Consider the following 22,867-nt stretch of genomic DNA (forward strand, 5'->3'; position numbering starts at 1 on the left):
CTCTGATGTTATGTCGGTGTTCATTGTGTTCTTTCATACGAGTCTCGCTAGGCATTTGAGACTTCCAAAATAGCAGTGACTGCCTCTCCCCAAGATAGCATGGAGCAGATGGATCCCTGGACCTCATTGCCTTTAGTCCCAATTCCCCAAGCTTCTGTTGGTATAGAAAAAAAAAAATCTGCATTTTCAATATCACTGGAGTGAAGCCTGGGAAATTTTAAGTTTTGAGCCTTTAAATTCCAATGGGCAATGCTATTTTTAGATTTCTAGTATGTGAGTGAGAGTATATTAAGGAATGAGGATGAGGGCTCACGTGAGTCGTCCTTCCCCATTAAGCTGCTGCTCTTGCCTGTTCTGAAGAGTCAGAGGACAGAGCTGCGGGGGATGCCTGGGGCAGGAGGGAGGCACTGACTGGCCTGCGCCACCCATTTTCATTTTAGCTGCAGTGATCGTTTCTGTTTCGATGATCCCATTGTTCGTGTGGCTGGAAGAGGATGTCTCTTCCACTGCGTGATGAGTTTGTTTCTGAGGAGGTGGTTCCAGTGTTGCCTCATTTCTTTGCAAGCTGCAGATGTGCTGGTAGTTGTTTCAACAGTAGACTGGTAAAGTATTTAAGGCAGTTTGGTCTCAAGGTCACAGGGACTGCTCTCTGGTCTTCTGCTCTTTGGTTGACATTTTTCCACACACACTGGGCCAGCATATCAGTGAGTGAATTATGTTTTCGCCATTGAATGAATAAATATGGATCACCTTGAAAAAAAACAAAAGTGACAGAAATAATAGAAAAGAGAAAACCAAATGCATGCCCTTGCAAATTTGGATTAAGTAATATAAATGTGGGCTGATTACATTTTTCAAATGCCTGAATTTCTCAACTATTTTATATATTTAGTTTTCTTAAACATGTACAAATTGACATTAGAACAGTGTTCTACAAGTATTTTTGTAACTATTATTAATAGGACACTTCTCTTTGCCCAGTCACCTGGATTTCTACCACACAGGAATGATTCCTCTTTGTAATCTTTTGTCATAAAATAATGATAATTGGTTTCCAAACTCTTTTTTCATGCTATTGCTGCCATTTGTAAATCTGCTTCTGTCTCTTAACAGCCTGTGATATAGGTATATTTCCATGTCAAGAATATATAGCTACATTTTTGAAATAGCTACTTGCAGTGGACATCCTTGTACAGAAATCTCGAGTATTATCTGATTCGTTCCTTAGGATACATTTCTGGGAATGGGATTTTACAACTCAAACTGTGCATTTTTATCTTTTGATTCATTTTGCCAAACTTCCCTGCAGAAAATCTGAATTATATTCATATTCTCATGAACATCAAATCGAGGGTGTTTATCTGTACCTTTGTCAACACTATTTATTGTGACTTGCTTATCTTGTTGATTATTTGTGTTTGTCTCTTCATGGGGCTGTAAGCTGAATCAGTTAGGGTCCAGTCAGACAACCCAAATCATGGTAGGTGTTTCAGCCAGAGGAGGTTTCATACGTGGAATCGGACCCCCCATGTGTTGGAAGTCTGACAGAGCGACAAGGAAATGCCGGAGTCACCCACAGGGAGCAACTGCAACAACAGCAGGGGAGGGGCAGGATAAGAACTTAGGAGCTGTGGGGAGGGGCCTGGCAGGATGGGCTGGGCCTGAGGTGGGGGGCAGCCTGGCTGGTGAGAGCGCACAGCAGTGGCATTCTGATGGCCAGGCGGGTGTGGCCAAAAGGGTGACATCCCAGGAGACACAGGGTGGCTGGTGCTGGGCGTGGGCAGAGAAGCTGGGTCAGGAGCCAGCCTGGCGCTGCTGGTGGTGTGATGCTGGGCATGGGAAACTGGAAGCCCCTTCTTTGTCCTCCCACCTCCTAGTCTCTCTCCAGGGTCTTGTATCGGAAGAAACTTCCAGGAAGTCTGCCGACAAGGGCGTAGGTGATACTCTTTGCAGTTCCAGCTTCAGCATCGCAGGCCAGAAAAGAGAATGCTGGGCTTGGAGCTAAGAGGCGATAGGTACATCGCCAGTGTATTCACTTGCTTAAGCTGCCATAACAAAGTACATGAACTGGGTGGCTTCCAACAACAGAAATGTACTGTCTCACAGTTCTGGAGCTTAAAAAACCGAGATTAAGGTGTTATTCTTTTCATAGGGACACTAGTCATGTTGGATTAGAGGCCCACCCTACTCTAGTGTGACCTCATTTTAATTATCTAATTAATATGCAATGACTGTATTTCTACGTAAGGTCACCTTCTGAGGGACTGGACATTAGGACTTCAATATATGAAATTTGGGGGCATACAATTCAACCCAAAATACCCATATATATGAACTTTAGAACAGGATCCTTTCAGCCCTAAAATGCCATACAACTTCTCTGCATTTTTCCAGTTCTGGGTACAAAGAATGTGTTTAATATTGTTAAATAAATGAATAAATACTAAGTTAAATGAGGCACATTCATTTTCAGGCTCTTAAGTCTAAATTCATCATACATTTTACATTGAAATTGCAAAGAAACTCTGTCAGATTTTTAAATGTCAGATGCTCTTTAATTATAAAACAGTTAAATACCAAATGCATCCAAAGCTTCCTGGTGATTACAAAGCTTATTCCTAAATTTAATACAAAGTATAAGTTTGACTTATTTCATCTCTATCTTTAATTCTAAATATTCCTTTGGTTGCAAAATCGCTTATCCCATAAGAGAAAAGAGGGTTTCCAATTTAGGTGAACTGAGGTTATTGTCTCGAATAGATGGGGGTGCTTCTTGGTCAACAACTTAAGACTGCAACATTGTTGCTTATTGGTTAGGATTTGAGTCGGGGATGTGGGATCTACCTATTTTTAAGACTTCCTTCTGGGGCCCCAGACAAATGTGCGGTAGCATCCTATGTCCGCCTGCTGGTGTCCAGCACACTGGGAAGGCCTTGCTGGACACTCACAGAATAGATGTAAGAGATGAATTACTGTGGAATTTTTTACAGCAACCAATCCCAAACTAGGCTTTCTCAGAACATTTTTTTCATGAACTGGACTTTGTGTTTCCCAGCCCAAATCAAAGAATGATATTTTCCAAATGTTAGAGAAAGAAGTTAACTTACTGAATGGAATTGTTTGGTGACTGCTATTGCTTACTCTGCCAGCCAGCACTGGCAGACAAGAGAAGCGAACAAGAAGTTGCAAATTGTAAACATTAATATGCAGCTGATCTTGCTTGGTTCAGCAGCTCATTTTTGTGGCCCTCTGTGCTCCCTGCTGCGATTTCCTATCGCCTGGATGCATATTGTGCTAGTAACTTGTTCCTAAAGTATGGGTTAGAATTCCATTAAATTCATGCAAAGTACAGGGAACGTTGTGCTGTCTGAGCAAGCGAGATAAACATTGGTTCCAGCAGCCAGATCAGATACGGCTCCTCTCTTCAGGGAACTTCCCAAGGAGTGGGGAGCTTGGACAAACTCTGGTTTAAAATCCCAGTGCACAAAGTCACACCTACTACGGAGAAACCTAGTGGTCCGCATCCCACACTCTGCGGTTGGATGTGAAGCTGTAGAACTTATCTTTGGCTGTTACCTTCCTCCTCCACTTCCTTCTTTTTTGATGCTCCCTCTGACTAGGAATGGGAGAGAGGAATTTTGGGGGATGGAGATGAAGAAGTCTCTACCCTCGAAGCCCTCTCAGATTAGTGAGATAAGCAAATATTTATACTCAATAACATTTGTGCTAGAGCAGAACTGGATATGCACTGGAGGAGCCCACAGGACCTGGGAGGGCCAGGAGTCTTACTGTCTTTGTGTCCTCAGGCCTACGCCCCAGGCCTGGTGCCCAGTCATTTTTTTTTTTTTGAAGGAGGCAACAGAGTTATTCTGGGGAGCCTTCAGAAGAGAAAGTTTCATTTGAACTTGGTGTTGAAGGACAGGGAGACGTGTAATAAATGTCAGTGGAGGGAAGGATTTCCTTTTACCCTGTTTTCAATCACTAAGTCCCCTTCCTTAGATACCTCTAAAATTTGAATTATGGCTACGGGTGTGACTGTGGTCCTCCGCTCTGTAGGGTGTTTCTAGGGTAAACTTCTTTCTCCTGGGCCTCAGCATAGTGCTGAGTGGGCAGGGGGTCTAGGAAACTGGACTCCAGTCCCAGCTGCATCACTAACTTTGAGATCTTGAGCAAGCTACTTACCCACACACATGCACACACGCACCCACGCACACCCACACACACCCTTACACAGCCACACCCCCCCACGCACACCCGTGCACGTGCATCCACGCACGCATACAGGGTGGGGCAAAAGGAGGTTTATGGTTGTGAGTTCATGAAACAGTTTATTCTTGCATTATTATTTTTTACTTATTGTATTATTTTCCATATAAACAACTATATATCTACTTTTGCCTCTCCCACTCCCGTCTGTGATGTTGTGAGACATTCAAATGGAAATGTCAAGTAGACACCTGGAAGTATGGGTATGGCTCTCAGGGTGGGGGTCTGGTGGGCTGGTAGGTAGAGATAGGGGTCATTAGCATATGATTGTAATTGTAACCACTTGAGTGAATGAGACTGGGAATAAAGGAGAGAAGAACTAAAAGGAGTGTGTCTGAGGGGGGTAGAAACAAAGTATCTAGGTTCACTGCACAGATGAGGAGGGATTAAACTGGGCATGAGACCTGCCTGACCACTCTTGGCCTGGCACCCGTCTGCCGGTGCCCAGCCTCTTGATGAACCCTCTATGGTGTGCACCTGGCATAGGAAAGCATTCAGTGTCGTCTCTGGCTCCTTTCAACAGTTTGGGCTTTGGATCATGGCAGACCACAAAATTAGTTCTCGTGTGGGTTTGTGGGGGAAGCACCAGAAGATAAAACCAATTGTGTAGAACAAGACCGATAAAACCAGAGGACTGGGAATGTACATGCAATTCAGCAGAACGGAGCAAATGCAGAGCATGTGATGAAGGGGGTTCTGGCATTGTGAAGCCAGACGGAAAATAGTCCGACTAGACTAGGAGAGAAAGACAGACCCCCGTATAATGTGGAAGGGGAAGTCTGTTTGTGAGATGTGATGCAGTTTGGTTCTGTCCTCTACATTTCTGCTCCCTCTTTCTTGGGGCTCCTGCTTCCTGCCACAGGACTGTGAGGTGTGTTAATGCAAAAAACATCCTGAATGAGGTTTGGAGCTTCAAATTCCTCTAATTGTGAGGAGAGGGTACAAGTGATACTGCTCAGGCTGCCTAAAAGGTGTCTGACTTTTGAATCTGGTTCCCACTATTTCCCCATTCAAACAGACCAGTGTCGTAGGGTGTCAGGAGGCAGCTGTCATTCAGAGAGATGGCTCTGAGTGGTAGTTTACCAGATGATCTTCCTGGAAAGTTCTTGTTTAAAGGAAATTAGGTCAAGTTCACATAAGGGCAGTAGTGTGTGGGTGTGTGTTTAGGACAAGACTGATTCTTTATCACTTAAAAGTACACAATTGAAGGATGAGGAAAAAAAGCAATAGCAGAATGAAGTGTTGAAGTAACATTTGTTCAATGATATCTGATCTGTGTTTTATATCCTGACATGGTCTCCAGATTTAGATTCAGTTTTTGTTTTTAAAAAGGGAACCAGAGGCTTGGAAACAAGGAACAGACTGGCAGTGACCAGAAGGGATGGGGGAGGGGATACGGGTGGAAAGTAAGGGAAGAGACTAGTCAAGGAACATGTAGGAATGACCCATGGACAGGGACAACAGGGTGGGGATTGACTGTGGGAATGGGGTGGGGGGTGGGCTGGGTGGAGGAGAGCAAAAATTGGGGCAACTGTAATAGAACAACAATAAAATATTTATTTAAAAAAGGCTTCACATGGTTTTCTGTCACCTTAGGTGCACCAAGGACCAGTGTGCTAGAAATAAACACAAATGGAAATAAGGGAATAATTCAGGGTTTGCGCATATGAGAGGAGACTCATGGGGTGGACACATTTCTCCATGAGCAACAGTCTGGGGGACTCTCTCTCTCAGACAGCATTTGATAGGTCAGGCAAACAACATTTTATCATATTGATTTCTAGAATCTGAAAGATTTCTTTCAGTCTTTTGGAATTCTCCTTTAAAATGCAAATAACTCCAACAACCAGGCTGTTATCACCCAATCACTATATTGTCAGTTATCGTTTCTGCTGGAATTAGTAGAAATGAGCTTGGGGGTAGGTGACCAGTGGCAGATGGGGAGGGGCAGAGCTTGGAGGCGGCCATAGGGGATGAAGCTGTTGCTGACCTGAGAGCTGTAGAAGGACGACATCGAAGAAAAGCGTCAGGCCAATGCTGCCTTCATCACTTGGGGCTGCGCACAGAAAGACTCTGACATGTGCTTTGCTTGAAGACCTTTCCCCCAAAGACTTAATCTGATTTAAATCGGTGAGTCTTGCACACACGACTTTGAGTGCAAAGGTCGTGTTGATACTTGGCAGAACAGAGCTTCAAGTCCCTTGCAGACATGCAGCCAGACACTAACCTGTGGGCACGTGCCTGCCTCGCTGCTGATCTTCCCTCTCTTCCCTAACCGCAAGTCTTGAAAGGAAATGGTTTTTCCCAAGTTGTATTCTTTTAAAACTATGTCACAATTGTAATTAAATAGCTCTTTGTGTAATTAATGGCTGCCTCCCTGACTATGCCCCAGCCTCATTAAGGCAGAACTCTGTCTCTTTGGGGTGCGTCCTCCAGGCCCGGCACCGTGCCCCCCACGGCTTCTGGCGCTACTGACCAGAGCTCTAATGAGCTGCAGGATGGTATTAGAGATGCAATCCCTCTCTCGTCTTGGGCAAAGAGCTTACGTTGATCTTCATAGCTAATGAATAAGGTCCTAGGAAACGGGAACCCAATACATTTTAGAAAGGGTGAGTAGGGAGGGAATTGGCCTTTTGGGACAGGAATTCTTTCTGCTTTAATGTCCTTGTGATAATTCCAAACCTGTGACCTGTGATGTTTCTTCTTGCACTTCCCTGGGATGCCTGCATTTTGATCATTTTGGTGTTTATTCGCCTCCTCATCAGGGGAAAGGGAGCGTGAAGAAAAATGACTCATTGTACTACTCATTAGCAACTACATGTTGGGGTCTGGGAAGGTGAAACTAAGAGTTTAAAAGAATCCTGGTGGATTTTCTAAAGACTTATTTGTCTTTCCATGAATAACTCAGTCATTTATTGTTATAAAATTGTATGCAGTTATAAAATTATTAAAAACTGTTAAGAAAATCCCCATGAACCCATCTATTTAGAAACGTGATAGGGTGGAAAATGGTCAGATTTTTAGCTTTGAGGGAGGGCAGTGATGGTGTTTATAAAACTGGTGTTCTCATAGATAATGCCGATAGCCCAGGAGGAGGTTAAAACTGGGGTCAAGGTCGGGGAGGGAGGAGGCAGGGATAGCGGCAAAAAGCTGAGTTCCAAAAGGCTCAATGCCCTCACCCTTGGTGTTTCCCATTTGGTGACACCAGAGGCTCCGACTTTATATTTATGCATTTGAACATGAAGGAATAACCTCCCAAAGGTCAGAAGCCAGCATTCCTTGGGGACCTGCCAGTAGCTGGGACAGGGGCTTGAGTGGATCCTGGAGCCATTCACATCCTCAGCTCACCCACTATTGCTCTGTCCCTGCCCCCTCACGTCCTGGGGGTCACAGACGGCCTGCAGATGGGCTTCATTGGGAGGTGAGGCCTGCATATGGGGCAGTGGAAAGCCACGGGCGGAGATGAAAAATGCCTCCCTGATTCCCACCAGGACAGAGCAATGTGACTTCTCCGATCAGCAGACTGAAATCTGTTGCAGCCGCTCTGCGTTTCTGTTTTGGGTCTGGAGCGCATCTCTCCCACTGTTTCTTTCTTCTTTTCTCCACCCTCCCTTCAGACCCCAAAGCCCCTTCTGCTTTTTAGCTTTTTCATTTGCCAGGTGCCGTGGAGTCCACAGCCTGGGGTTTCTTGATTGTTTGCTGGGGTAAGAAGGAATGGTTGAAACTGATACTTTATCATAGGTTGGACTCCAGAGACGATACCTCAAATTGAAGCAGGCCTGGGTCCTCCATAAATCGCAGCCGAATGAGCGAATACATGAGCAGATGAGGAAACACTTACAGAAAAACAAAAAGTGAAGCGTGGACTTCAGTTAAGGGAATCATTCTGTGCCAGGCACTTTGCAAGGGCATTTCCTGCTGAAATCGTTGACCTCTGCGCACTGGCCCAAACATCCACGACAGAAAGTTTGTTTCGTGTGCCATGTAATTTTGGGGCATTTCATATCGTCAGTACGGCAGAAACTCATTTCATTTGCTATAGACAAAGGTTAGCTTGCTAAGGCCTGTAAGTCTGTTTTATACGTGTATCTCCCCTGTACCCGGGTTTGAGCTGCGTGACCATTTGTTGGGATGGGGCAACTGAGAGACACAACTCAGAAGGTGTTGAATTGCATTTCATGAACAACGAAGTAAGGCTCTTTCTGGGATTTCTATTAATTTGCACTGCGTGCTTTTGATTTAGCTTTTCCTTTCATTGGTTAGCGGCACTCCGAACGACAGTGCGGACGTCGCTGTTTCTATTTCAGTTCCCATCTTCAGCCACAGTTTGTGAAAAGCCTCTTCTCGAAATCATCACGTCATCGTCACCCCATAGGAGAGTACATATATCTTCTTCCTTTTGTGTTGTTTTAGACATAAAATTGAAAATAAGAAATATTCTCGTGTTAACCAAAGCTAAGGTGTCCAAGAGTTGCTTCGGCCTTGGCTTCACGAGTGTTACGCTTGGGTAAGTGTCTCTCAGTGGACGTGGCTAATAGTGGCAAGTAATGGGTGAAGATTAGGTAGGTACCTGAGGAATTCAGGATGCAGTGTGTTTAAAATATACACATGTAGCTGTTCATTCCTCTGCTGTTTTTCGAGTTGCTTTGGAGCAGGTGCTGGAAGGAATAGGAGTGAATGGTGCACACTCTTCTTTTTTTTTTTTAATTTGTTTTATTTTTTATTTATTTCTCCCACCACCATTTATCCCCCCATACCCTCTTCCACCTCCACCCACCTGCCTGCCCCCTACAATTATCACACTGTTGTTCAAGTCCATGAGTTCTCTCTCTCTCTTTTTCCCCCCCTTTTTTGCTAGATTGGTGCGTGTCCTTCTTAAGCCACTGTCAGCCCCTGCCCTATCAGGTGTGTGGGGGATAAAGGCAGACCTCTACTCTCTAGGCATTGGGGTGGACTTGGCCCGACATGTTCTTGTCATGTGAGAGACAGTGCTGTACAGTGGCCCTGAGCAGGGACTCCGGGGCCAGACTGCCTGGATTTGCATTCCCATCCTGCCACTTACTGGCTGGGTGACCTTGGGCCAGTTACTTAACAGCTCTATACTCTTTCCTCGTGTGTAAAATTGGGATGATGATAGTGACTACCTCCAGGGCTATAATGAGAACTGAATGTTAATACATGACGATTTTTAGAACTGCACCCGGCACAGACTGGGTGCCGCATCAGTGTCTGGTGTTACTACGATGACGATGATGGTGCTCCAGCAGTGCCTGTGTATATCCTTGGATGGACTGAGTAATTGATTCAATCATCCAGTACAGTGAACAGACTCACTGAGCAGACACGCTGCATGTAAGTAAACACTGTGCTTGACCCTGAGATTTTAGAGATTAGTAAGACTTAGTCCCTATCCCCAAGGTGCCCTCTCTCTGTGGGATGCTGTTTGTTTTTGATCTGCATCCTTGTAGAAGTAGGAAGGGCTCAACAAATGGGCGATAAAGGGTAGGGGGAGCAGTGTTCATACAAAGACTGAAAAGATAGAAAGTGATTCTGCATTATTGGTACTTGGAAGACTTGAACCTGGTTGTGCTATGGAGGTGTGATGAGCCCTCTGGTGGTCCCCTCAGCCCCCCTTGCCCCAGTCTCACGTGTTGGAAGGGCCTGGGGATGAGTTAAAGGAGCACAGACCTGTCTTGCATGAGCACCCAATGACCCTTGCCCTGGCAGTGTGGGGGGTGACCTTCGTCAGTGCTCTGGCCTCTTGGTGGGGGGTTCCCAGAGCTCTGGGGCCAGAGAATGGAAGAGGAAGGGTTAACTCCGAGCTTCAACAGCTGACTATACAGCATAAACAGCATTTGGGGATGAGATCACTTCTGTTTTGGGAATCTAAAGGCAAACACAGTTGCATTTGTTCTTGTAATCATTGCCTTGTTTGAGATTGTTTATGTTTAGAAATTCATGTTGGAATATTTAGCAGTTGGGGTGCAGAAACCAACTCTGGCTACTCAAGCCAAAAAGGAATCCACCGGAAGGCCATGGGGCAGCTCCCAGAGTGAAGGAAAAGCATGCATTGTATGTAACCCGGCCCCAGAAAGGAACCTGGGCAATTCTGGGATTCTCAATATTGAAGAACTAAGAGATAGTCTTCTCAGGACTAACATCAGGATGAATTGTAATGGTCATTTTCCACCCTCGCATTCTTCCCCTGGAGATTCAAATTCCTGGAAGAATGAGTTGGCTGGGTCATCTGCCCATCCCCTTACCAGAAGGTTCGCTAAGCTGAAGAGGGTAGTCCCAGTGGGTGCTAGTAGGACAGACGCAGGGAGATGTCCACCCCTGACAATGAAATGCTGTTTTTCTCAGGCCTCCCTCTTCCTAATCTCTCTGGCCTACTTAGTTTTAGATAGTGTATCAAGAGTACTTTTGAGTTTTTAGAGCATGGCTTGGGGTTGTAGTGGACGTGTTAGTAGCTGTGAATGAGCAATAAGGAGGCGACCGATGGAGGTGTGGATTCCAGAACGCAGGGCTGCACTGAGCGGCTGCACAATACGTGATGGTCAGGAAGCCACACGCTGGAGAGCAGGGGCCAGCTCTGTGTTTCTCCAGCTGAGCTCTGTGTTTCTCTGGGGGATTCTCAGTGAGAACTGCATAATTCGAAGTGTCATTTAAATAACGATGTTAAAAACATGTCCCTCTGCTGGATCATCTGAAAATGGGCAATACCACAGCACTGACGCTTCTCCATCCACTTTGGTGCATTTGGGTTTCTGCAGCATTGGTGCTGAGGAGAAGTTCGCTCGTTGTCATGGTCTAATGAGCAGGATATAGAAGCAGGCTTGGTATAAAAATAGTGCATTTGCATCAACGATAGCAGAGAGTGCTGTTTTTGCGGAGATGAAAAAATGCTTGAGGAATGGGGTCTTTATCTAGCACGTAGCTGCACAGGCATGGTGAATGGAAGGGACACTGGGCCGAAACAGCCAGCTCCGCGCTCAAACTGAAAGCAACAATCTAGTGTCAGCGAAATGACGTAATCCTTTACATGGCATGAATGATATTTTGTTTTATTGGCTCTGCAGTTTTGTCTAAGTTTAATTTGTATATTTGTATAGTGGTATGAGACCATCAGCATATGATGTCTATAAGCCATTTTGTATTTCTGTATATTTAGGTGAACTTAATCAAAATAACTTCGACCAACCTCCGAGGTTCTTGAGGAATTTTTTTTCTTCAAAGAAAAATTACCTTATGCCAGTTTTAGAAATGCTGGTCTGTGGGATACACTCCCTTCCCATCCGCTTCCACAGGATGACATGCCCCTGTCCCCGGGGATGCTGGGTGTGGCCATGTGACTTGGCTTTTGCCAGTGCGATCTTCACAGACACAAAAGCAGAGGCTTGAGAAGAGCTTGTGGGTTGGCTTGGCCTCTTGCACTCCTCCGCTTCTCTGAGACTAGGCCGCGGCTCAGGTGCTGTTGGTCCAAAGAGGATGACAGACACCGAGAGCTGACCTGAGCCCATCTGAGCCCAACCTAGATTAACTGAGCTCCAACCAACCAACAGATGTGTGAGCAAGAAAAGAAAGCTTCCTGTATGGTGCTGAGATTCCATGGTTGTTTGACACTTAGCACTGTTGTGGCGATAGCTGACTGATAGGATCTAGCACATTGATTAGTTAGCCATGCAATGGCGTGTGTAAACCTCCATTGTATTGAGCCAGTTGATTTCCTATGTGCCAGTTATGACTGTAGGTATTGGAACTAATAATCAACAAGACAGACCAAGTCTTAGCCCTCAGGGAGTATGCAGTCTAGTGGATTTTCCATCACTTTTGCTTGACTGTTCATGTATCTGATGAATGCTTTGTTGTTTTCCTTCTCCCAAAGAGCAAGCTAGCTTTGCTCTGACATGTTTGGAAAGTCATGGTTATCTGGATAAATGTGATCCTGTCTACATATGGATTTTATATTGAACAAAAATATCCATTATATCTTGACTACTGATCTTGCCATCATTATCATCAAAACCGTCCTCATTAAGGCATTTACTTCTCTTGACTCATATCTACAAATGTCTAAAAAAGAACAGACAAATAGAAGAAAAAAATAAGAACATCATCACTCTGTCTACCAATTCTGCCTTTGCTTGATTTTGCCTTTTACAAAGTTTTGACTGGGCTCCATGACTAAAAATAACCTCCCTGTGTACGTGAAGTTTCACCAGAGTAAACGGCTGTGTGCACTTATATTTATGCATGTCTGAAAGTTCTGCCGACTCTGGAGGTCTGTGGCGGCCGGTCTGGAATGAAAACAGCATCCTGGGAAAGGAATTTGAATGTAATGTTGAATACATTTAAAAATATTATTCAAATGCCTGAAAAGTTCAGCTTTATGAATTTAGGACTATGGGGAATTGGTGGCAAAAATTTGCATTTCTTGGTTCATGGAGAGCAGGGCTGAAACACGGCCGTGAATATTCAATTCTCCAAGGCCTTCAGGCTGCAAGGCCCGTTTCAGGCTTAACTCGACGGCAGGAAGGCTTGTTTGTCCAGATTAGTGCTGGATCGGTAATAGCAAGTAGCAGGCAGTGTGAAAAGTAATTTATTGCATTTTAGAATACTGTGAAATCTGGATTTTTTTTCTGTGATATTCAGTTCCCTTTTTTTTCTAGGTTTTGAGGATGTCAGTGATGTAGGGTTGGTGAGGTGGCCCTACTGACACAGTCATGATGTACTTGGATGCCCATCAGAGCCATAAAAGATCTTCCTCTGTCCGCCCCAGGGATCCATTGGTAAGGGAGGTCTATAGTTCTCAGGGAGAATTCCCTCTGTCCATTCTGTAGGTAGTTATGCTCTGGCTAGACTTGACCGGCAATAATTTTTGGGATGACACTCCTCATTCTTTCCCAGAAGTTCTGCTGTATCTCACTGAGTTTTCTTTTGGGGGAAGCGAGGAGGGAATGGATTGAAAGTGTGCAGGGTGTTTTGTGTGGTGAGGAGTCTGGGCCAACCTGATTCCAAAGGAGCACAGTCCTTCTAAACAGTGAGAAATGTGGAAAGGCAGGTAATATTGCTTTGATTCCAGATGTAAAGAGTATTTCCAGGCCATGCAGAATTGAGAGGGAACTTTGGGGTATATTTTGGAAACGTTTTTCCCATTTAGAAACAATATTTTATTTCTAGGTAAAGAAGTTAATGGTTTTCTTTCTGATTGAGTTAAGTCCAAATTGTAACGTGATCTTGTGGGATCTGCTTTCAAAGCTGTTGGGTTTCCCAGCTCTCTGGCAGCCCACTGCCTCCCAAGGGCTGGATGCTGTGGCCAGATCTGCTTTAATGATCAGGCTCTGGGTTTCAATCAAGTGAGAGGTGTCACAATGTTAGTCAGAAAAGATTAAGCACTGAGGAAACTGAAGCTGATTTGAGGGTCCGCTTTCATAAGAAAGACCTCTGTGTGCTTGGGGAGGGGAAGGAAATCATTATTTACCTGGGGCCTGGGCCAACTGATGCTGGCTAGTGCCTAGACTCCGAGAGAGGTCTTCTTACACTGACTGTCCAAAGAAGCCAGAAGTGGTCAGAACCACAGGCCTGTGTGTGTTCTCTGACCAACATCTTCCATATTGCTGGAAACTTGTTAAAAATGAAACTTCATGGCTCTACTCCAGATCTACTGAATCAGATGCTCTGAATGAGTCTGACGAGTTGTTCTAACAAGCCCTCCAGGAGATCTAAGTTGGAAAACCACAGCCCTTAAAAGAGCTAAAGGGTTCCCCAAATCTGTCACCTGGAACTGAATGGAGTGGGGTGGGGCAGTCCAGGGCTCATCATGAAAAAGAATATTCTCTTCCCATACAATAGTTAACAAATTAGCAGAATGGTAATTTTATATCTATCTATCTATTTATTTTAAATTATATTTTATTGATTATACTGTTATAATTGTCTGAATTTTTTCCTCTTTGCCCACCTCCACCCAGCACCCCCTATACCCTCAAGGCAGTCCCCACACCATTGCTCATGTCCATGGGTCATGTGTATAAGTTCTTTGGCTACTCCATTTCCTATATTGTACTTTATATCCACATGTCTATTCTGTAACTACTTATTTGTACTTATTAATTCCCTCACTTCTTCACCCATTTCCTCATGCCCCCTCCCACAGGATAACCATCAAAATGCTCTCTGTATCCATGATTCTGCCTCTGTTCTTCTTGTCTGCTTAGTTTGTTTTTTAGATTCAATTGTTGATGTATTTATTGCCATTTCATCATTCATAATTTTGATCTTCTTTTTCTTAAACAAGTACCTTTAGCGTTTCATGTAATAATGGTTTGGTGATGATGAACTCCTTTAGTTTTTTCTTGTTTGGGAAGCTCTTTATCTGCCCTTCAATTCTAAATATCTTTGCTGGGTAGAGCAATCTTGGCTGTAGGCCCCTGCTTTTCATGACTTTGAATATTTCTTGCCAATCCCTTCTAGCCTGCAAAGTTTCTTTTGAGAAATCAGCTGACAGTCTTAATGCGAACTCCCCTATAGGTTATTAACTGTTTTCTCTTGCTGTTTTAAAGATTTTCTCTGTATCTTTAACCTTTGGCATTTTGATTATAATGTGTCTTGGTGTAGGTCTGTTTGCATCCATCTTGTTTGGGACTCTCTGTGCTTTCTGGAGTTGTACATCTATTTCCTTCACCAAATTAGGGAAATTTCCTTTCATTATTTTTTCAGATAGATTTCCAATTTCTTGCTCTTTCTCTTCTCCTTCTGGCATTCCTATGATGAAATGTGGTTTCTTTAATTCCACAGTTGTCAGTCTTCCATTCAAGTCGATTTCTTACTGTCCTGAGTGACGGCTGTTCTACATTTTAGTTGTAATTTTGATGTGGTTGTGTAAGGAGGTGAGCTGTGTTTACTTGTGCTGCCATCTTGGCCGGAAATTGATGGTAATTTCAAAGAGATCACTAAATACTCATTCAACACCCCCCCCCCCACCCCGCTCCCACACACACACCAAGTATTACACTAGCAAAGCTATGATTCATGGCATATTGAAAACTTAGAAAAATGGGTGCTTAGATCATATTTTGATATTTTACTATTTGTTTTACATTTTTATATCCTGATTTCTCTTATGTTTTCTCTGACTTCTTTTAGAACTCAAGCCTGAGACTATAGTTTTTTAATCTGTCTATTTCTCTTTCCCTCCCCCTCTCTCCCTCATCCCTGTTACCTGTAAGAGTACCTGTTATATGCTAGACCCTGTGCTTTGATGAAAAGGTATGGTCTCTGATGTCAAGGATAGGCACTGTGTGGGAAGATGATGGGGTTCTCTTTATAACAACAATCACCATATGTTAAATTGCCATAAATATAAAGAGATTTAGGGGCAAAGGGGATGGGCTGACCCACCGAAACTGAGGGGAAGGGAGGGTTGCCCTTGGGAAGTCTTCATGGAGAAGGTGAAATTTGAGCAGACCTGAAGGAGCAATGCATTTACTGGGGAGTCAAGGTAGGGAAGAAAGTTCTAGGTATAGGGAATACATATGTGACCGTATTTACTATATCAAACTATCACACCCTTGGTAGCTTAAACAATATAAATTTACTTATTCTTCAGTAGATGTTTCACTGGGCTGAAATCAGGTGTTGGCAGGGTGCATATCTCTGTGGAGGCTCTAGGGGGCAATGAGTTTCTGTGTCTTTTCCAGCTCAAAGAGGCTGCCTGCATTCCTTGGGTAGTGCCTCCTTCCTTCATCGTCAAAGCCAGCAATGGTGGATGGTGGTCTTTTTGTGCTGCACCTATCTGGTTGCCTGGACTCATGATGAGATTGGACCTACCTGAGAAATCTAGGATAATCTATACATCTCAAGGTCATTAACCTCATCACATCTGCAAAGTCCCTTTGCCATGTGAAATAACATAGTCACATGTTCTGTGGATTAGGGAATCTTCAGGGACCATTATTCTGCCTACCACAGGGACAGCATGGATGCCTGAGAGTACAGAGGCTGTTTCAGAAATACCATATTTTGCCATGTATAATGCACTTTGGTGTATAATGTGCATCCACATTCTTGGCCAAAAACTTCAGGAAAAAATCTTTTGTTTTAAATTTTACTTTATTTATTTATTTATTTATTTATATTTATATACTTGTTTTTGTATTATAAAGGAATTTTAGCATTTGTTTTTTTAACACATTATAGGACAAAAAGGTTTATGTAACTGATAACTACAAAACACAACAACAGACACAAGATATAAGAAGTTTTATGTACCAGTAACGGAATTAGTGCTACCTGTGTGTAATATGCATCCTTATTTTTCCCTCAAAAATTTGGGCAAAAAGTGTGCATTACATATGACAAAATATGGTAATAAGAAAGCCCACTGTGGCTGCACTATGGCCAGGAGTGAAGGAGAAAGTGCTATTGAGAAATGGAGATGTATATACAGCAAAAGGAAACAAAGATGCTTTCAGCAGAGGCCCAAGTTTTAAAAATTGTAGTGGCTGAGTTAATTCAGTTGACTGACTATTTTAGATGTGTAATTCCTCTCTTTTGTAGGGGATAAAATGGATGTTGGCCACAGGGACAGGTGTAAGTGGGTAGAGAATTCCATTTCCTCTTTTTCTGATTTTTCTTACTTAATTTATCTTTCTCAGTCACTGGTCCAGAGATTTTTTGGGGTAAGCCACTATGAATCATGAGAGTTTTGGTCCAATAGACTTGCTCTTCAATAGAAGCTAGCATTGCATTGCTGTAATAGAACAATTCACATTCACTGCCCTGAGGGGTACGTCCAGGATGTACACCGTGTTCCTTTATAGTGAAATAACAGTAAATCTTGCTCACCTTCCTTTCTAACAAATAATTTGGCCCGAGAACTCTTTTTAGCTGCTTTCCCAGTTAAAGATGGCGTGTTATAAAAGGAGACCTTGTTGGCTGTTTTAAAGTCCCTAACATTTAAGTCTCTTAGCTGGGAAATCATCTTCCTCAGTCTGTTCTAGAATGCATTTTCAAATGGTCCTCAGACAATACTTATTGATGACTTATCATGAACAATAATGGACTTTAAATTGGCCATAAACTACATACCCTTTTCTAATCCAATCTTTACCAAGTGTTTTGTGCTGCAAACTACCCTGAATGTAAGTAGGTTATCATTATCAAAAAAAATTTTTCCCTTCATACGTCACTGCTGGGAAGCGATAAGGGAGAAGACAGTCAGTGAATTTTAGCTGGATCTGAGAAATAAGTGTAGAAAACTTGGAGTCAAAGGAAATAATTTTAGCCTAAACTGGCAGAACACTACATCGGGATATGGAGAGAGCTTTGGGGACATAGTAAGAGAGCATGAGTGTGGGAGGCATCCTAACTTGAATTTAAATCCTACCTTATTAACACAGGTGGAAATGTAAAATAAAACAGTTAATTTTTAGTACTGGCTGGAGTTTGAAAACTTTAGCAGTACTTTTTGTTGTTGTTGTTGTTGCAGAGTTCAGCTTTTACTGAATGTGTTACAAAAGAGGTTTAGTCAAAAAGACCAAAGCCCATGTCATAGGGCTCCTCAGATTCTCCTTTCTTTGCTTCCACTTTCTACTCCTCAGCTGGGGCAGCAGTGGTGGAGGGGACAGGGGACAGGACCTCCTGCTGGTGCAGCACCTGCCACTGCGGCAGGTCCACCAGCACCTACACTGCAGATGAGTCTCCCCAGGTTGACATTGGACAGAGCCTTTACAAGCAAGCCTGACCAGAAAGGTTCAACATTGACACTAGTTGCTTTAGTGAGGGCATTGATCTTACCCTCCGTCACTCTCCCCTCATTGTGGTGCAGGATACGGGCCAAGGAGCTGCAGGCGAGCTGAGATTGAGGCCACAGCGTGGGCGAGTGCTGCCAGAGCGCTGCTGGGAGTGAGGCTAGTTGCCGGATGAAGTGAGGGCCTTACCTCAAGGCGGCCTTAGCTTCCTCCCAAGGACCAAGCACTGTAGTGGTGGCTGGGAAAAGGGAAAGCAACACACATGGTTTTAACAGGAAAACCATAAAATATAGCCACTTACACATAAGTTCTATTAAGTATCTATTTGTGTATTCTTATGAACTTTCTTCAGTATACTCGCAGATGTTGAGGTCAGAAGTTGAGAGATTCTATAAATAACACTCTTCTTTCCTGCTTGAGTTTAGAACTAATTAAGAAAGAGACACAGGATGAAAAAAATTTTTCCAAAAAATATATATTTGCACACTCACTTAACCTCACATTTAAGGCCACATTCTTCACTCTAGCTTTTATCAGGCCCTAATCTTGAGGTCAGTTGGGTTTGCAGATTCCTTCCCCTCTATCAGCCCCAGGCAGTGCTGGAATGAGACGCATACATCCCAAAGGCAGGGAGGGAAGAAGCCTGGAACACACACACTCTGGGTGGACTGGCAGGTCTGCGGAGAGGAGAAGGCGGAGCATGCTGGGCCACCAACTGTCAATCAGATAATCCATTGCTTCTTTCAGCCAAGAATAACCCATACCGCTGCTGTTCTTGGTGGTCCTTGTTTGGCCTCATGCTACCCATGAAGCTAGACTTAGCACTTCTTTGCATTCCCTCCACAGAATCCATTTAGATTTTATTAAAAATTTCATAATGGAGTTGAGGTGGGATTGGAAGTTATAACACATACCCTATAGGGTTTCCACTTCCCCCCAAATTCCCATTAGTTATTTTATATAAGTCTCTGATTTTTAGCTTATCAGTGACTGGATCTCTTCCTATCCCTTTCACCATCTATTCCTCCACTTCCAGATCTTTCCATCTCTCAGTCTTTCCCTTTTTCTATGCAAAGTGGGTTTGCCTACTCCAACCTCCTTTATACTTCTAAACTCATGCCCTTTACCCTGCTCAGCAGACAAGGAACTTTTAGGGGTCAAGACTCATTGAAAATCATTGAAATATAGTAGGAATTTATAAATAAATTTCTCATATATGATTGTGGTATGTTACATTTTAAAGGGAAAAGCATAAAATTAAAAATTTCAAGCTTACTCTTCTTTTTTCATTTTGCCGTGGTTTGGATAAAATTTGTAAAGTAGTCACAAAGTTCTAGAAACTCTAGAATTGCCCCCCACCACAGTTTTATGTTTTGTTTCATCTTTAACAAAAAAAAAAGGTCTCTCACAGGTCTTGATTCAATGGCAGACACTACATCCTAGAGTGGCTATGCCTCGTGTCTCAGATAGTCCTTATTTGTTTCTTATTTTAAGTCTAACAAGGAGGGATGACTTACATATAGTAAGTTTTGGAAGGAGAAATTGATATATCAGGGCTGACATGTTGTACCAAGAAGCTTGGTGAGGCTTTTCCACCCATCAGTGTTTTTAAAAATAATATTGACATATATCATTTTGTTTTGAACCATACTGTTCCTTCCCTTTTGAGTCTGGGAGAGTCCTATGACCCCCTGAGATCTCAGCTCTTCTGTGCTATTCCTTTTCTCATCCTACTTAGAGCAGGTGCCATTCATTCATTTCAACAAGTATTTCATTTCAGTTAACACTTACAGAGAGCTGACTCTATGTGAGCACCATGCAAGGCACTGGGGGTCTGATGTGAACAAGCTTTTGTCACTTCTCAGCTGGCTATTGCAACTGCCTCCCAATGATCTGCCCATCTTCACTCCAGCCTCCTTCCAAGCTGTCCCCTGCATTGCAGCTGGAGTGACTGCTTCAAACCACAAGTCTGATCTTGTCACCCTTGCAGCTGCACCCACTGCTTTTAGGGGCAAGTTAGGCTCCAGAACATGGTCCGCAAGGGAGCAGTGCATGATTGGCCCCTTCTGCTTCTTCCAGCCTCTTCTCCCTCCAGGCTCCTCAGCCTGGGCTTTTGTGTTCTCTCCACTGGCCTCCTTTCAGTTTGCCAAATGTGGCTTTCTTCCTCCCTCTTGAGAATTTGGAATGTGTGGTTTTCCCTGTTGGAGCGTTCCTGCTTCTCCCTTTCCCCTGGATAACAGCTGCAAGTAACCACTTTTGTCTCTTTCTAAGTGACTACTTCTCAGGAAGTCTTTGTTGCCCTTCGTGACTAAGTCATCAATGCTTCCGAAAGCCCCTGTGAATTCGGTGCTTTGCAGTTGCAATTTTATATTCATTTGATGGATACCTGTCTCCTCCACTAGACCATAACCTGTCCAAAGATGGAGCCTCATCTATTTATGTTTGTCATTGTATTGCCAGTGCCCAGTACAGTGGAGACTCTCCATAAACATCTGTCAGATGGATGAATGAACATAGTCCAATTCTTGCCCTCCAGGAATTTAGAGTTTAGTGGGTAGAAGAATGACTCTTAAGCAGAAGATTAAAATGCGATGTGGTAAGTACTGTCTATCACAGTATGTGGCACATGGTCGAGGTTTCTATCCCAGACTTGGGGATGGTAAGGAGGAAGTGAGACTACTTTTGTGACAGGGGTTGCCATTGGGGTTTTGATAGGGATTGCATTAAATCTGTATATCGCTTTAAGTAAAATGGCAATTTTAACAATGTTCATCCTTCCAATCCATGGATTTGGAATATCTTTCAATTTCTTTATGTGTTCTTCAGTTTCTTTCAACAATGTCTTATAGTGTATGTGTCCTTCAGCTCTTTTGTTAACTTTATTCCTAGGTATTTCATTCTTCTTTTGTGATTGTAAATGGAATTATTGTCTTCATTTCTCTCTCTGGTATTTTGTTGTTAGTATATAGGAATGTAATAGGTTTTCATATGTTGATTTTGTATCCTGCAACTTTACTGAATTTTTAAAATTAGTTCTAATTAGTTTTGTGGAGTCTTTAGGGTTTTCTGTATATAGAATCATGTCCTCTGATAGTGACAGTTTTACTTCTTCATTCTTAATTTAGATGCCTATAATTTCTTTTTCTTGCCTAATTGCTCTGGTTAGGATTTCAAGTACTATTAACATGCCACTTTTAATGGCCAGTTAAGAATAGAGATAATATTTTAAAATATCTCAATTTTAAATATTTAAAATGTTATATTTAAAATGTTATATTCATATTTAATATTAGCATTTAAATATTTAATATTTTAAAATTTCCCATTTTTTGACAGGATGTACAGGATCCAGAACCAATAATGCCCCTTCTTTATTGAAAAATCTTTTATTACAAAATCATAAGCATGTAATTCTGTAACATATCCATATCACACTCAAGCACACCACATGATGTTTTAGGTGAAATGTCCAAATTGCTGTCCATCTCATGTGAGACATTCAAATACCTTACCAACCATGCTCAAGCAGGCCTGCTTCTGCCGGACCCTGTATTATATTAGATTTTGAAGAAATCCTGATTTTTTCATTGTGTTTGAATTTCATAGAACATATGAAATTAGTTTATAACACATATGATGACTTTTAAAACATATATACCAAAAATTTCCTGGGTGCATTGTTCCTTATATTTTTAAGTTGGAAGCTTGTCCCCTTACAGGATTCCACAGATGATTATAATAGAAGGGTCTGACTCCTGTTTATATTGTGACTAAGTATGGCTAATGCTTGTTTTGATATGGCCCTTGAGCTAAGAATGGTTTTTCCACTTTATAAAGGGTTGAGAAATCAAAAGGATAATAGCTTATAACATGCAAAAATTATATGAAATTCAAATTTCAGTTTCTATAAATAAAGTTTGATTGGAATGCAGCCAAGCTAATTCCTCTGTCTTATCTGTGGCTGTTTTTGCGTTACAGCTGCAGAGCTAAGTAATTGCAACAGAGACTGATGGCCCCCAAAGCCTAAAATATTAACTTTCCGGCCCTTTACAGGAAAAGTTTGCCCACCTGTTTAGTTTCAAATGTGGTAATACCTTTGGTGAGACTCAGCTTTGTCAATTTTGGAGCCAGTTAGCAGGCAAGGGCAGAGACAGGAGCCTTTAAGCAAAATAAAGTTCCTGGGTAATGCGTGGATTTAACCGTGTCCAGTCTTCCTTTCCTTCCAAGGTAATGCAAGTGAGGACACTTAGGAACAGCGAAGCACTGTATGGGAGAAACGGGACGCTTTCAAACGTGCCGTCACAAGGTTGTCATGGCAGGTGGGCCTGCTTCTTAGGCAGTCAGGAGGGCGCCTGTGAATAGAGGTCTGTAATCTGTAATTTTTTAGACCCAAATGCATTAGACAAAAAGGGCATAACCCAGTGGGAGTGTTTTCTTTTTCTTTTTTGATATTCTTAGGCTGTAATCTTCTCGACTGCTTTACCAGGATTTATCTGCTGTAATTGCTGAGGTCTATGGTATATGTTATCAACAAGTCAGAAGAACTAAGAAACCTTCCCCTTAAAAAAAAAAAATCATCTTAAGCTGCCATCCATGAAATGCTTAAAAATAGTTCTTTATATAGCTTCATAAAGCACTTCTGAGAGATTCTTCCCATTACCTTGCTGCTGTTAAAAACCCAAAGAATATTAAATGCAGTTTCTTTCTAGATAGAAGAGTTCTGGTGGATATAATATCCAGCAAGTTGCAGTTTAGAAATGTTCTGCCCGTTTGAAGACCTACTTTACTGAAATTTTTGTTGAAATGTCTTTTTTGACATAACTCCTCATTGTTTGGAATGAAAACCCTAG

At 42.7% G+C, this 22,867-nt stretch overlaps 1 protein-coding gene and 1 pseudogene across 2 annotated transcripts in view; one reads left to right on the forward strand and one right to left on the reverse strand.

The window, feature by feature from the left end:
- NCALD (neurocalcin delta) overlaps window positions 1-22,867 on the forward strand; it is a 337,075-nt gene that overhangs the window by 53,477 nt on the left and 260,731 nt on the right. The window contains exon 1 of one of the 2 annotated variants that reach the window (XM_053929492.2): window positions 20,489-20,613. The exons of the other annotated variant lie outside the window; for it this stretch is intronic. The gene's annotated coding sequence lies outside the window, so the exon portion shown is untranslated. Of the gene's footprint in view, window positions 1-20,488; window positions 20,614-22,867 lie in introns of those variants that run through there. 2 annotated transcript variants of the gene reach the window in all.
- LOC112315736 (large ribosomal subunit protein P1 pseudogene) lies at window positions 17,791-18,779 on the reverse strand (annotated as a pseudogene).

The sequence above is a fragment of the Desmodus rotundus genome, chromosome 8 (assembly GCF_022682495.2).
Source record: "Desmodus rotundus isolate HL8 chromosome 8, HLdesRot8A.1, whole genome shotgun sequence".
NCBI classification, from domain to species: Eukaryota; Metazoa; Chordata; class Mammalia; order Chiroptera; family Phyllostomidae; genus Desmodus; species Desmodus rotundus.